Source organism: Schistocerca serialis, chromosome 11, assembly GCF_023864345.2.
Source record: "Schistocerca serialis cubense isolate TAMUIC-IGC-003099 chromosome 11, iqSchSeri2.2, whole genome shotgun sequence".
In the NCBI taxonomy this organism is placed as follows: Eukaryota; Metazoa; Arthropoda; class Insecta; order Orthoptera; family Acrididae; genus Schistocerca; species Schistocerca serialis.
In genome coordinates, this window is record NC_064648.1 from 163,974,918 (window position 1) to 163,990,779 (window position 15,862).

The 15,862-nt window shown below is 43.4% G+C and overlaps 1 long non-coding RNA gene across 1 annotated transcript; it reads right to left on the reverse strand.

The window, feature by feature from the left end:
• Nucleotides 1-666: 666 nt before the first annotated feature.
• On the reverse strand, nucleotides 667-15,634 carry LOC126427320 (uncharacterized). Its single transcript, XR_007576633.1, has 3 exons — nucleotides 15,532-15,634; nucleotides 1,160-1,586; nucleotides 667-1,044 (listed from the first exon to the last, which is right to left on the reverse strand). It is a non-coding gene; the product is annotated as an uncharacterized LOC126427320 (long non-coding RNA).
• Nucleotides 15,635-15,862: the final 228 nt, after the last annotated feature.

Genomic DNA, 15,862 nt, shown 5'->3' on the forward strand with positions numbered 1-15,862 from the left:
GGCACTGATGGACTGAAGTACATGCAGCTTGTTTGCTGCATAATCGTACACCTACCGATTCTGTAAGTTATCTCAATACATTTCTATATCATTCTAAAGTTGCAAATTCCTTTTTGATTCGCCCTGTACGTGTCTATTTGGATTACATTCATTATAATTAAAGTCACATCTATTGGATTACGTGGCACAGAGAGAGTCTTGTAGCTTTAAATGATGAAGTGTTGTGATTCGAAAACTATATTTGCCGAAATCGCAATTGATCGTACAGTGATGACTAGTTTCCGCAAATTTGAACTGCCATTTTCTAAATATTCTTCCTTAATACATAATAATTATAACCTAGACGTCTGAGCTTGTAACCCCACACCCTGTTTGAGTTGCAAACCACTGTCGCCACATCAGTAGTAGAGCTAGAACAAGCCTACAGGGCTTCCACGGACATTTCTGTGTGAAGTTGTCTATTTTAACTACAAGTTACTCGTGATTTAATGTCTATGGCGAGCGTGGACTAGAGGTGGAAGATGGACGCTGATGATCTCATAGTATAGGATTATTGTCTGCAAATGTTGCCGCTCTTGGTTGCTAATACGCTGCCAGAAAAAAATGGTGCTTTTGGAGGTTAATAGGTGACTCAAGATTTATTGTTGCAATGGTGCATATGGAGTACGTGAAATGATAACACATAGAGACGAATAGCACACGCGGTTTGGACGAACCAGGCATCGACCCAACCTGAGACATCCATACTAGCACGTGGCGTAGCCACCACAGGCGGCAACACAGGCGCTGACTCTGTGATCCAGTGGGTCGTACAGCTGGCGAATACAGCCCTGGGATACGTGATGTCACGTAGTTGTGTAAGAGTCCTCGCTTGACACGTCGCACCTGTCACTTGTCGTCCCATCATAGCCCACACCTGCTGGACTGCAGAGGAGTCCAGAGATCTTGCCAGCCAGGGAAGTTGCCACACGTCTTGCAGGGCCATTGAGTTTGATGAGCAGTATGTGGACGAGCATTATCCTCTTGGAACAACGCACCATCTTTCTGTTACAAGAAAAGCAAAAGGACAGGTTTAACAACATTCTGCATGTCCTCTCCAGGAACGGCACAGTAAGGCCAGTGTGTTTCGGAAGAGCACCCTCTTTGAGGTAGCACTCACCAGCTCTCCTTCGTATGCACAAACGACCGTCACTTGGATGCAGGCAGTATCTGCTGGCGTCGCTGAAGACCAGGGCGCGCCATTCCTTCGTCCAGGTGAAGGAAGCCCTGGCGGCACCAGTCGACCTCTCCACGTCGATGCTGTGGTGTGTGTGGGAGGGGGGGAGGGGAAAGGAGCTAGAAGTGTGGGTGCCCACAGTCTCACTGCTAATAGGTGGTTCGCAACAGTTTGTGTCTGGTCTCACGAGCTCTGTTACCTGTGCTGTGGTAGCTGTACGATCTGTCGCCGCTGCCCCTGGACTAAGACGATTCTGGCGGGCGTCAGGGCTGCGTGGGCGTGCAGGAGCTCGTCTGCGAGTGCGAGAGTGACCACGTGACCACTGACAGCCGCACAGAGTGGCGCAGCACGTGCAGCTGATGCGGCAGTTCTGTGAAAGGACGACAATTTGACCCCTTTCAGGTGTACGAATATATGAAATAGTTATGAACATGATTGGGGATAAATTGAGTTTTGTGAAAAGAATATAAGATTTTTGGTTGGTTAATATTACGAAACATCCTGGTCTGGTAGAAAAAAGCAAGAGATTGTCAACAGACATTCAGGCAAAAATTATCTAGCTAACGTGTAGTTAGATTCAAGGCTGACTGTAGAGGAAACATTTGGACTCCACAACGAAAATATTTGATCTTGATTTGTCCTGTGAACATTCTAATGAAAATATTCGTTTTGATTACTTGAAGAGCATTAGTCTGTCCTTTCTGTCTTTAATAGGTACTGAATTCGATGTTGAAATAAGTTTCATTGAGTGAACAGCGTCGATACAATCTTGCAAAGTTTAAAAGTACGCGGCGGAAGGGCATTTATGTCTGACTGATACTATGTACTATGTTCCAAAAGGAAAGAAATGATAGCTGTTCAGATATTTACTCCCAACACGGGGTTGATGCCTCAATTCAGCATTATTTTCACCTTATTTCCTTACTGTATTAGTGAAAGAAGCAGTACAGAAAACGAAAAATGGAATTCAGAATTTCCATCGTTGTGCAGGAGCAGTGAATTGGAAGGTGCTGCACACTTTTGAATCGGCACCTTCCAAAACGCGGAATCCGTCGTCCTTGCCATGGCGCCACTGCGCTCTCTGCCATGTAGACCTAAATCTATGGCCGGCCCGTGTCGCCGAGCGGCTCTAGGCGACTGCTGCTGTCGCAGGTTCGAATCCTGCCTCGGGCATGGATGTTTGTGATGTCCTTAGGTTAGTTAGGTTTAAGTAGTTCTAAGTTCTAGGGCACTGATGACCTCAGCAGTTAAGTCCCATAGTGCTCAGAGCGATTTTGAACCTAAATGTATGGCGTGACACGCTTTGTCACTTACATGATGTGAGTCTCTCCATGGGCATCATGCCAAACACCAACAAATATTCTAAAATAAATTTCGTCTGATCCGAATAGCTACACCCATTGGTAACCGCTTCATTAGGTTTTAGCTGTATATCTACAGATATAAATAACTGATTTATAAATTTTATATAAGAATATAAGGAGAAGATTAAATCGATTAAGTAGACATATAGATATCAGAGTAGCAAATTTTACCTGTTGATTATCAGTGCAACGGAGAATACAGAGAATCTGTGGTACCCTCATGTCGTTTATGTACGAAGTAAAATATTCGACAATGTACACTAAATTACTCCAATCCCTCCTCCACCTGCACTGTTTGGCGGAAAGACCCTCGCCGCCGTGGGGTGGCGTGCGTGCCTCAGTGATGCACACAGCCGTACTGCAGATCCAACAACGTGGAAGGGGCGTCTGTGCAGGAGCCAGACCAACATATGGTTCCCGTAGAGGGGCAGCAGCCTATACAGAATAATGCTGAAGGTAAGATGGGTAAATTCAGTTCTTAACGAAAAGTTACATAATCGAATGGATGAAACATATAGAAGGAATCGACTGACAGCAAACGTCTTCAAGTATCAAGGAATCGTTAGTCACGTAATGGAACAAAGTGTGTGGTAGAACAGAAAAAGCAAACAACCTAACAGTGAATGGTTGGAGCTATCAGGAATTCTTTACGTCATTAGCTACAATTGAAAACACTACTAACAGATATTAGCATCCATAGGTTTAATATTGATTCGCAGGGCAATTTGAGACACATTGACCATGATATCCACTCCTTTAGATTACGAACGACTGTGCAAAGAGTGTTATTAAAATAATGGTCAACGTTTTGCTTCGAGATAGAGATTTTCTTCGGTCAGTCCCAAACTATTCTACCTGTGTTCTTCAGAAGTACAGTGCAATGTTCTTTCGGACATGTATGCATATATGCACGCTTGCATGTCCGAGGAAACAACGCATCGTATTTCTGAACAACACAGGCACTGCAGCATCGCATTTATCCGCCGATACCGGGCAAGCGACTGTCAGTTAACATGTCTCCCCTGTGCGGGAATATACACAACGTGTGTACGAGTGCAGGGATGGCAGACACACTGTTGAAGACATAGCCGAGTCAGGGTCCAGTGATGAAGAAAAGCAAGTGAATTTACGCTAATGGGCATGGTTTTATGCGCCATTTCGTCACATAAGTGTTTGAATGTCAATTAAATAGGTGGTAGAACACTGGTATTTTTTCCTGTATTGGTTGGTGAGTCAAACTTTACATTTTATTTTCATTTCCTTCCCTGTTCCACTTTCTCCTAAGCGTGAATGTGGCGTTCCACGTTCGTTCGTTCAGATGACAACAGCAGACAGTAGAGCGGTGTACAGTCTGCATTTCGATAGAAGCACAACACAGCGACAAAGAAAAGAAGAGGGAATTATCTTCTCACTGCGTGATAACACAATGACTACTGCAGCGCTGAAAATTAATAAGTCGCATAGGGTGAGAACAGTAACAAGCGCTAGTGTTCTGTCTATTTTATATGTTCATATTGTAACGATTGTTATCAGGCCTGTCTTTGTGACCGCCATTTGTGTTGTGTGTACATGTGTGACCGGTGGTAACATTTATGCTTCAGGTTTCACCATGCAAATTTAATGTGTGTAATGTATCGACAAGAAGTGTAAGTAGGACGTAAGTGTGTAATAAAATTTGATGGCAATCTTTCTACAGCATAAACACAGTATGGTAGCAGTGGATGGATTATAATATTTGGGATCAATCTTTGAGATAAATTATCTTCTAACGTAATTCAAGAGTTCAGGACTCCTCATTCGGCGTTCATCTGAAGGCGCTATTAGCCTAAAAATGTTGGCCGGGGAGTCTAGATATGCCTGTAGATGTTGATCTATTGAATTTCCAGTTAAAACGTGACCGTTGAATTTTATATTGCTGTTAGATATTTCGGGGCTGAGATTCTACAGAAGCAGCGTCGCACTACCACATTTTTGTTAATGTGACGTGGAGGACTGACTTTATGGCAGCTGGTGAGCAGTCATCGCAGCAGTCTTCTTGAAAGACTGAGCCTTCCAGTTCTACGGTGGCGGTGGCGTCCTTGTGGTAGCACGCTGTGCATGGCCTTCTGTTCGCCGATGAGCGTCAATTCCGTAATGGATTTAGAGTCACTGACCAGGGCAGTCGCTTTCCTGCAGTAGACACGCTACAAGATAGATTTACCTGTTACGGTCACGAATCGAACTGGCTTGAAAAACTATAAGCATCCCCAACCTTGTCTGGTGAGACTGCCTTTTTGGGTGATATTCCCTTGCAATCAGCCTCCTCCTACTTGCCAAGGGCAAAGTCAAACACACTATGGTCGGCACAGTGTAGATGAAGAGTCCGTGTGGAACCACTTGCCTTCTACCATTTCATGAGTACTGCACACTGGAAGTGTCTGCGCCTGCGCGCTATAGCGACATACTTGCCAATATGTTGAGCCTTGCATTTTGTCGTCAAGGCATCGGTTGAGTTAGCCAGTCCTTGTTGTATTCTCGTCATGGCCCGTTTTCAGGTATATTAATTCACAGTTTATCAAATCTTTTGACATTCTTGGTCTCGTTTCAATTTAAAAAAAATAAGAAAAACGTCTGGAAACGGAGAGTGACAGTACCATGTCTAGCTAACTACGATATTGTTTTATTCTCTTTGGAATAGAAAATGTGTAATGAAATTTAAAAAAAAAGTAAAAGTGATAGACCGTTTAGCTACGAATCGTAGGATCATAGGATCTAATCCTGCCTGTATAATTTTTCCAGTCTGTTAAAAAAAGAAAAATAAGGAGTAGGTGCTCGATCCCTTAGTTTACTAAGCACTTTAAAACCTCCCGTAATAAGATTACAAAAAAGTGGGTTAGGGTCTTCTATTAGTAATAAAAACGTGCTGTGTCGCTGGTTCTGACCTCGGCTCTGCTTAATTTTTGAATAAAAATGAACAGCAATTGCAGCTGAAGACTTCTGGCATAAGAAGTCAAGTCAGCCTCGTTTCTCCAATGGCCTTGTCAAAGACGGAAGACGGTGGACAGCCGATGGTAGTTCAGGACCCTCTCTTAGCCTAGGGGTGGGAAAGTGCCCCTATAAGACGGAAGAATCAGCAGTTATCAACAGTATGAGGATGCAGAAGGTAATGAGAACCACTGCATTAAAGACACATAAAGTGTATCAACAGGAAATGTGGCATGTAACTGAAAAAGTGTCATGACTGTCTCTGCATTGGCAAAATATTTCAAACTAATCCGCCATTCGGATCTGCTGGGGGGGGGGGGGGGGGGACTGCCTAGGGTGAGGAGACCATGAGAAAGAGACTGATTATCCAGTGAAAGGGTAATATTCTACGAGTCGGTGCGTTGAACGTCAGAAGACTCAAAAATTAAATCCTAAGGCTCAGTACAGATATAGTGCGGGTGAGTGAAGTAACTTAGAGCCTTGGCATCTGACACTCAGCCAGCACCGTCTCTCCTCAAGCCCAGAAAAAGTTTTGTAAGGGTCTATGTAAACAACAACAACAAAAACCAAAGGCTAGACGCGTGGAGAAGGAGGGCAGAGACTGCTCCTCTAGACTGGAGACAACCTCCCGGTGATAATGAGAGCTGGTGTACCTGGAAGTCCCTCAACAGATTCCGAGCTGGTGTTGGGCGGCGTAAAGAAACTCTTGAAAAATGGGGATACGCTAGAGGACCCTCACCTTGTGAGTGTGGAGAGCAGGAGATGATGTCTGCGAAACTGACGTCTGTACCCGTCGTCATGCACTGAAAAAGATTTTATGCTGGCCAATTCTAACGCTTTGGGCGAAGACAATTTAATTCATGTCTGTTATTCCATACTTAAGTATATTTATGAATTTTCATTTATGTACAATTACTTCTAACAGTATGCTAAGTGTAATGCTTTGAACGTAGCTGACTTTTGGGCAAAAGCAAGTTAATTATACATCTCTTTGTCCTTTTCATGTTTACATGTTAATGTCCATGGTCTACTTACATGTTTTGTAACTATTAATTTCTGTTAATTCCCTTGTAATTCGTTCCCTTAACACGAACAAAAAAGTGAAGTGAAATGGAAGGAAGACAAGGGTTTATGGTCTGGCGAGTGTAGCAGTAGAGAAGTTGTATAACAGGTTATGAATAGGAAGACAGGTCACGGAGTGAGCTAGTGTGAATAGTCATTGATATGGTTTTCCTCGTCAGAATCGGCAGCAAGCCAATACCTACGACGATAGTTCAGGTATACTCGCCGATGTCGCAAGCAGAAGACGAAGATATAGAGCAAGTATGTGAGTGTATTGAACGGGTAATTAAGTATGGAAGGGAGGTAAAAATCTAATAGTCATGAGGAACAGTAATGTGTTTTAGGGGAAGGAGTAGAAGAAATTTTACGGGACAATATGGGCTTGGCAGTAATAATGAGAGAGGAGAAAGACTGTGTTCTTCAATAGCTTGCAGGTAGTAATTGCGAGTGCTCTGTTCAGTATTTACGAGTGGTAGAGGTAGGCATGTATTTGGAAATGATTGGGTGATGTGGGGTGATGGCCAGGCAGAGATTCCGAAATCAGAGGAGACATGGGATCCAGTACTGGAATCAAGTACACGCAGAAGCTGATGTAGACTCATATCACAATTTAGTAACGACGAAGACTAGACTGAAGTTTAACAGTTGGTCAGGAAGAAATAATGCGCTAAGAACTGGGATACACAAATACTAAGAAATAAAGATTCAATTGAAGAGGAATGGACATTAATAGAAAGAGAAACTACACAATTTGGAAAGAGAAACATAGCTAAAAAGTAGGCAACTGAGAGGAAACACAGAGAAGGTAACAGAAGAAATACTTCAGCTGATTGACGAAAGGAGGAAGTACAAAAACGTGCAGTGAAATTCAGGAATAAAGATATAGAAGTCATTTAGGAATGAAGTAAACGGGAAAAGCATGAAAACTAAGGCAGAATGGCTGCATGAAATGTGAATAAATCGAAAAAGTGATATATAAATGTCAGAAGGACTTACTCAGCAAATAGAAAAGTCAAGACAACCTTCGGTTATATTAAAAGGAAGGGTGGTAAAATTAGGAGTGCACTGGGGATTGCAGTGTTAAATGCAGAGGAGAGGGCTGAATACAGTATCAGAATCACAAACAGTTATAAAAATGTAAGTTGGCGTTTCTACTTTCGCCAAATGAGCTATTTCAGAATTGTGCTATCAGAATGAAGAATGTCGTCTGAGATTGGTGTTTGGCGCAGCACAAAAGAGGATGTAGACAGACCGAATTTTAGTACATGTAATTTGCATATCGCGGTTCGGTAGTCGTTTTATGGTGTATGCTTGGTTTAGAAAAACACAAACTTTTTTTAACGTTTGCAGGAGCCGCACATGTAATCGATAAGAAAGAACATTTTAAATTAGCAATAAAATCACGCCAGTGACGGATCAGTAACACACAGAAACGTTTCGACTTCCCTGCTAGATACGCTGAAAATTAAAGTTGTTACACAGTGAATGATGAAATTAAACACGTGAACTGGATTATTTATAATAAAACAGCATTTAAGTAACTCAAGACAAGCTAGTATGTTGTAATATTACTACAATTACAGTCCCTGTTGCTCACATTATGGAAGCTGGACAGCAGAAAGACACGTGTGAACACTCTGGTTCTCCTAGCTGGTCTCAAAAAATTTGAAGGCCGCGCCGTCTTTTATTACACAGATAATACAAAGAAAAACTTCGACTCTGTGGTCACAATCTTAACACAAAGGTTCTAAAAAAACACAGTTACTTTGAATGTGGGGTGTTACAATGCCCCCTGAATAACTACGATACAATGCGTAGCTCCGTTGTGAATAGTCATTCAGCCTTTACACACCGGTAACAGATGTTGATAGGTACATTCCTCTTTCTTATTCGACAAAAACACTTGCATTAAATGTACAGTTAATCCCAGTGAAGTCTTTGGCACGGGCTTGTCCCTCATCAACATGACGTGAGTGACACAAAGTTCACCAGTTAATAAGATTTCCTTGGGACACTCGCAGAGCACACACATTGTGTTGTCTTCGTGGTCTCACCCCACAACCATTCATCACTCTGTCGTATTTTATCAAGGGAAAGGCTTGGAAATTGTTCATAGCGTAGGAATAATTTGACTTTATACACATTCGGACAAAGTTGAATGTTTGTTCCCTGTTTGCAGAATAATTTGCTTATCTGCAAGACTTACAAGTTTTTGAGTTCACACGAATATCAGGTGGCCGGATCTCTTGTTTCGTCGTAAGCTTATAAGCGTGTACATTTTATATTATCAATAATGTACAGTGCGGCCGGCCACGGTGGCCGAGCGGTTCTAGGCGTTTCAGTCTGGAACTGCGCGATCGCTACAGTCGCAGGTTCGAATCCTGCCTCGGGCATGGATGTGTGTGATGTCCTTAGGTTAGTTAGGTTTAAGCAGTGCTAAGTTCTAGGGGACTGATGACCTCAGATGTTAAGTCCCATAGTGCTCAGAGCCATTTGAACCATTTTTTAACAAAAGTCCGGCGACAATTGGAATTTTCGGCTGGCGCGCAATTTTTCGAGCCGTACGATCTGGATCGCGCATGTACGATACTTTACGATGGCGCACGGACATTACGACCCACCCTTCGGATCATGCTCCTTAAACGCTTACTTTTGATAAGATTTCATCTTTATTGTTATTTTAGTTTTTACGATTTCTTTAATTTATGGCAGTTTATTTCACAAATACGATTCTGAGCAACCTACATGTCAGTTTGTCTGGTCGTGCGATTACCCAATTTCCTTATGCTGCAGCTGCGTAAGTAAATTTAGGTCATTCCCCGTGGTGAATCCGCTGGGGAACTGAATGCACTGACTGCCTCGCAAGGTGCGCAGTGGCTCGCTCTTACGGGAGTGAAATCCATTACAGTTAAGTCACTGGTTCAGGTGAGGGCAGTGAGCTATCTATAAGGTGTTAAGTAGTGCAAAACGATCTCAGTGGGAATAGAAGACAGTGATAGAGGTTCTAGTACTCCCAAGAAATGTACAGCGGCCTTGTTTAAATGTAAGATTGGAAAACAAAAATACGGAAAGTGTGGGAAACGCCTCGTGACTGTAAAGGTTGGTTCGGCGCTATTGAATCGTACTCAGAAAGGGCTGTATGTAGCATCTGTAACGTAAATGTTGTGACTGAATTGATATGTGTCAAAATACATTTTATAACTGAAAATAATGTCAAAAAAATTGAAGTGGTGTCGTATAAAAGGTAGACAATTTCGAGTACATGAGCAACAAATGATGTGTCTTTAAATAATCATGCCCACGTTGACTTGGCAGGATTCCTGGCAGAACAACCTTCGTTTCTTTCTTGCAAAATCACCTGGACGGCGTAGTTCACAGTCGCTTTCCTGATTCTAAAATTTGTGACGCTACACAATTGCGTTGAAAAGGAAATTTGGAAATTTGTGATAAGTTCCTATCGAAACAAATTGCTGATGTTATTGGTCCCTAGGCTTAGACACTACTTAATCTAAGTTAAACTAACTTATGCTAAGGATAACACATACACCCATGCCCGAGGGAAGACTCTAACCTGCGGCGGGGGGTAGCCGCCCGAACCGTGGTAACGCGCCTCAGGCCACGCGGCTAACTGCGTTGAACTAAATCTTTCCAGATCATAAATAATGTGATAGCAGAGAGCCATAACAACGTAGAACGAACTTGCAGGAAAACTGAGACACACGAGATTCACTGTTTTCACTGATGAGTAAACAAAAGTAGAATCTGTTAAAACGTCGTGTGTTCTGGTTTGATATTTTGTTAACGACACAAATAAAATTGAAAGTATATTTTGGAACCTTTGTGAAATTTTAAAACATTGTGAATTGTGATAAGGCAAACGAAGGTGCAACAAGTAAAAACCTTTTTCTAATCTAATGCTTTCATTTTCTGAGTACAATGTTTCTGAAAACAGTATTACAAGATTTGCTTCTGGTGATGGCCAGTTATATGATGCGATTGAGAAACTCTGTTGCTACTCGGTTAACTGAAAAATGTCGTGGACTAATTATTCTCAAATGCATATTTCACATTCTTCACACGTGTGTCAGTGGAGCTTGTGAATGTCTTTCCTGACACTTTGAAGTCCTAGCTAAGAACCTGCATAACCATTTTAAGGCTAGTGTTAAGTGACACGACCTGTCACAGACGTGGCCTCCATCCAGTATACACGTACTTGCCATTTAAGGCCATGTTTCGCCTTTGGCGGAAAGCCACTGTCGCAGGAACGCGTATTTGCGTACCGACGTCATTGCGGATGTGCGCCGGGAAGCTCCACGTGTTTACGTGTGTGTCTTGGAACAGCGGACACGAGTACTGACGTCATATCACAGCTGTGACCGCAGGCGGTTAGAGGTCTGCGGTCAGCTGAAATCCTGTCTGTGCTCCAAACTGAGTCCCGGTTGCGACAGCGCGGCTGTGGGCGTTATAACGTAGGGCGTGGGAGGCCAGCGACACGGACCGAGACCGTACAGTTTGGGGCCCACCGTACGGGCCAACCCAAAATCACTACAGCGGTGACACTTGACTGCAGCTAACACTTACCAGTACATTGATAAGCATTACAGAGAATGTAAAATTAACTTCAGAATTTCCATCGTTATGCAAGAGCTGCGAATCGGAAGCCGCTGCACACTTTAGAATCAGCACCTCCCAAAACGTTGAATCCGTCGTCCTTGCCACGACGGTACTGCGTTCCCTGCCCGCTAGAGTTCTGGCCCTGACACCAACTCATTTCTTTTCCTGGGGTTATGTGAAATATCTTTGTCCAAAACCATTCCACAACACAAATCGCTCACTTCTGATGCATCAATTAATGTATGTTACGAAATGTTGTCGCTTACATACTGTCTGTGTCGGCAAGGGCTTCATACAAAATACCTATAAAGAATCTAAAATAAATTTTCTCCTTACGGAATATCTATAACCACTGGTAATCGCTTCATTCTGTTTTAACTGTATACCTAGAGATACAAATACTTAATTTTATATTAGAATATGAAGAGCACTTGCCCGTGAAAGGCAAAGGTCTCGAGTTCGAGTCTCGGTCCGGCACACAGTTTTAATCTGCCAGGATGTCAGCGGACACTCCACTGCAGAATGAAAATTTCATTCTAGAAATATGAACAAAGACTAAGAAGACTTAAAGGATTCAGTAGACGTATAGACAGTCTTACCTGGCGATTATGAGTCCAAGGGAGGAGACAGAGAGCCTGTGATACCCTCATGTCATTTATGAACCAAGGAAAATATTGGACAGCGTAGACTGCAATACTCCAGTCCCACCTCCTCCTCCACAGTTTAGCAACAAGGCCACACAGAGGTGGGGTGCCGTGTCTGCACCAGTGGTGCAGACAGCCATACTGTAGATGCAAAAACGAGGAAGGGGCGTCTATACAGCAGTCAGACCAACATATGGTTCCCGAAGGGGGAGGCAGCCTATTCTTTAGTTAGAGGGGACCAGTCCAGATGAGTTTCAGAAGGTCTGGCTATGCCCACACACCCCCCATACGTTGTTATTATGGGAGGATGATGGCAAGCATACAACAGTCATGCATTCATCGTTGTAGAATCTGAAATTTGATACAGAATAATTCTGAAGATAGCTAAATCGAATACATAATCAAGAAGTATAGGATCGAACTAATATAAACAACAGTGGCCCTGTCTGACCAATTGAAGGAATCGATTGATAGGATACATCCTCAGGTATCAAGGAATCGTTAACTAGGTAACCGAAGGAAGTGTGTAGTGGTACAGAAAAATCGGAAAAGTAAGCACTGAATGGTTGGAGATACCAGCAATTCCTTACGTCACTAGGTACACCTGAAAGCATTACTTACAGATATTAGCATCCATAGGTTACATCTTGGTGCGCAAGTCATTTTGCGACACATTGCTCATAATTTCCAGTGCTGTTGATGTTTTCCTCAGACCACAACCGAGCCGGCCGCGGTGGACGAGTGGTTCTAGGCTCTTCAGTCCGGAACCGCGCGACTGCTACGGTCGCAGGTTCGAATCCTGCCTCAGGCATGGATGTGTGTAATGTCCTTAGGCTAGTTAGGTTTAAGTAGTTGTAAGTTCTAGGGGACTGATGACCTCAGATGTTAAGTCCCGTAGTGCTTAGAGCCGTTTGAAGGATATGAACCACAACTGAAACGTGTCCTATGCACGTAAACAAACGAAAGCAATGTGACTAAAATAATGGTCAAAATTTATTCGTCGGACGAGAGCTTTTCTTCGATCAGTACTATACTGCTCTACATCTGTTCTTCAGAAATACAGTGCAATGTTGTTTCGGACTCGCATGCATTTATGCATGCATGCATGTCCGAAGAAACAATCCATCGTATTTCTGAACAACAAAGGAACTGCAGCATTGTATTTATGCGCCGGCATGGGGCAAGCGACTGTCAGTTAACATGAGTTGTGGGGCAAACTATGTGCTATGACATGCTGTATTGTTGCCAAATTTATTCAAGATGGAGGCGATGACATCATCCAAGATGGCGGCATGTAGACTTGGCAACAGCGCATGACGTCATCCAAGATGGCCGATTTTGGCGGGAAAATAGGCCAACTGTGCTATGTCCACTAACCTAACCTCCAGAAAAAATGGCGGGAATTTTGAATTTTGGCGGGAAAATAGACCAATTGGGCTATGTCCACTAACCTAAGCCTCCAGAAAAAATAGGCGCGAAATTCAAATTCCAACAGGATAATGAATGCAAAACCGTACTGGCCTTTATTACCATTTATCATTTATTATTATTATTTGCCTGCCTCCACTAACATAGAATCAAGATGTCCAATATCTGCAGTCAGAAAATCATTTCCTTTACACTCACTACAAAAATCTGTCCCAACTTCAAATTCCAACACCATAATCTATCACATGTACGAAATAGCCCACATTCCCACTCACTTATATTTTTTTTCACTGCTTACCTATCGTAACCATGTCAAATAATAATAATAATAATAATAATAAGTGGCACTTGTACTAACATAAGTCACCTCCTGTGAATTGGCAGGAAAGGATGATGCAAGTCTTTATTTCAGTAAGTACGGTCGTCACTTGTCCTCCGTCTCACTTAGTACACACATCTTGGAGATGGCAGCTGCACCCAGTGCGCTCACCACGACATTCACACGAGAACTGGTTTAGTTGAAATCGTCGCCAGCAGAGGGTCCTACTCCTACCTGCCACGGTCGCCACAGGTAAGGGAGCGACCGCATACCCCCACGTTACGGCCGGTCCAGCGTTCTCGTCAACAACAACAACATATTATCCCAGACAGGAGAGTCTACCCCCTGGCCAAAGAAGCATGTTGAAACCTGCATATCTCTAGGAAAGAAAGAAAGCCATGCCACATGTTTCCCACCAATTTTCTTTCTGCAGGACACGTTGCACCCTGTCCATACCTACCTCACGACTGCCCTTGTAAAAACTTGTTTTACTCACACTTGCTGACATTCCAACTGTCCGTTGCCTACACGTTTCCCGCCAAAATTGTTTTTCCCGAACAAGTTAGTACCTGCCAAGACCAACCGTTCACCATCTACCACGTGTATTTCTCGGACAAAGAATGCCATGCCACGCTTTTTGCGCCAAAAGCTATTTCCTTAAGACTGGAAACTTCCACAACAGCATGTGTGTTCGGCCCTAACTTAACTAATCACCCTATTCTCATTATCCAAACAATATCCTTTCATTAGCAACACACTCCTGTATACAAGAGTGATTGCATGTCCCTAGTCGTGTGCACAATCAATTTAATATAACATAAAGTGCCCATCACTGTTTAATTGAATCGACCACTTAATTAACGTCTCTCGTCCGAAAATGCAAAGTCCACCTCGACCTCAAATCAATTTTCGTCCACCTGGACGAATGAAATAGTTAAACTCTCTACTGACCACTATGTCCCTTTACCGATCCATGTTTATTCGTTAACATGTACTAATGTGTACTCCACTTCTAGCAAACAAAGCCGCTAACCTAAGTCACTTTTGCTTCTCTCTCTCGTGCCACAAGCGCGAGGCCGCCCACGTCACAGTCGCCACCTTTGTACACTTGTCTGAAATACTCCTCCGTAAATATTCTAACTATGAACTGAATACTGTTGTTCAATCCACGCGATCTAGAACATGGCCACAGCACGCCTTCCAGTACCTAACCCGAGAATATCGCTCGCTAGTTTACCGCGAAATACTGCAATCCATCGCGCGCTCGTAGCTAATCCCCTCCGCAAGACGATCTAACGCGAAGTTCGCAACTCAAATCCACATCTACACAAAATAAGAACTCAACAAAATTTTATATAAATACTTAACCTTCCCTTTACCAAGAAAAAAAAATGGCTAACGATAATCATCTCCATACTTTTTAAATCATGTCCTTCAGCCTTACTAACGCCATTCTTAATACCATGAACATCCAGTTACACCTATATACCATACTTTTAATAATAAATCACCCATCTCAACACACTTTATGAACTCAAGTCCTCAATTCACTCTCCATTCTAAATACGATCAATTACTTTTCTATAATTTTATAAAATGCTCAGCCCTCCCTCATGTGCTGGAAGCATCTGCGTAGTTCAGCTTTCAGCCACCAGAGTTGTTAGTGAACTCATTCACGTAAGGAGCCACCCCCTGCTCATCTTTCTCACTCGTCCATCGTCGGCCGCATCGTTCGTTTTTTGTTCTAGGTGACTGTAAGTCCTTATTGGATGATGGACTCGATGAATTTTTTGAGGGGGCAATAGACTGCCCAGATCAATTATTCGTGCCCTGGAGTCAGTGCCAGAAAGGCAATTACTCACTCTCATTACAACCACGTTTGTGTTCGTTAGAATTAATCGCCATAGACAGTGTACTTACTTAATTTTATCTCTACAGCGGTCGACTCCCAGCTTGCAGTCGCGCGCGTGCCTGTCCCTGTCGTGGCCAAACTGGACCGTCAGCAACGCCCGCGGGGACGTACCTCTCCGGCTAGAACGCCCCCCGCCGCTGCGCGCAGAGCTGCATCTGCCATCGCCGAGGTCACGCAGCCTGGCGCCTGCCGGCCGCCACGTGCATCACCTGCGCCTCCAGCCGCTACCAAGGTCACAGAGCACGTCCCCGCCTGCTCAGACTGGTCCCTCACAGCAGCCAGCACGTGCACCACCACCACCATCGTGTGAGGTACAGCACGCCTCACCTGGTTATAGCT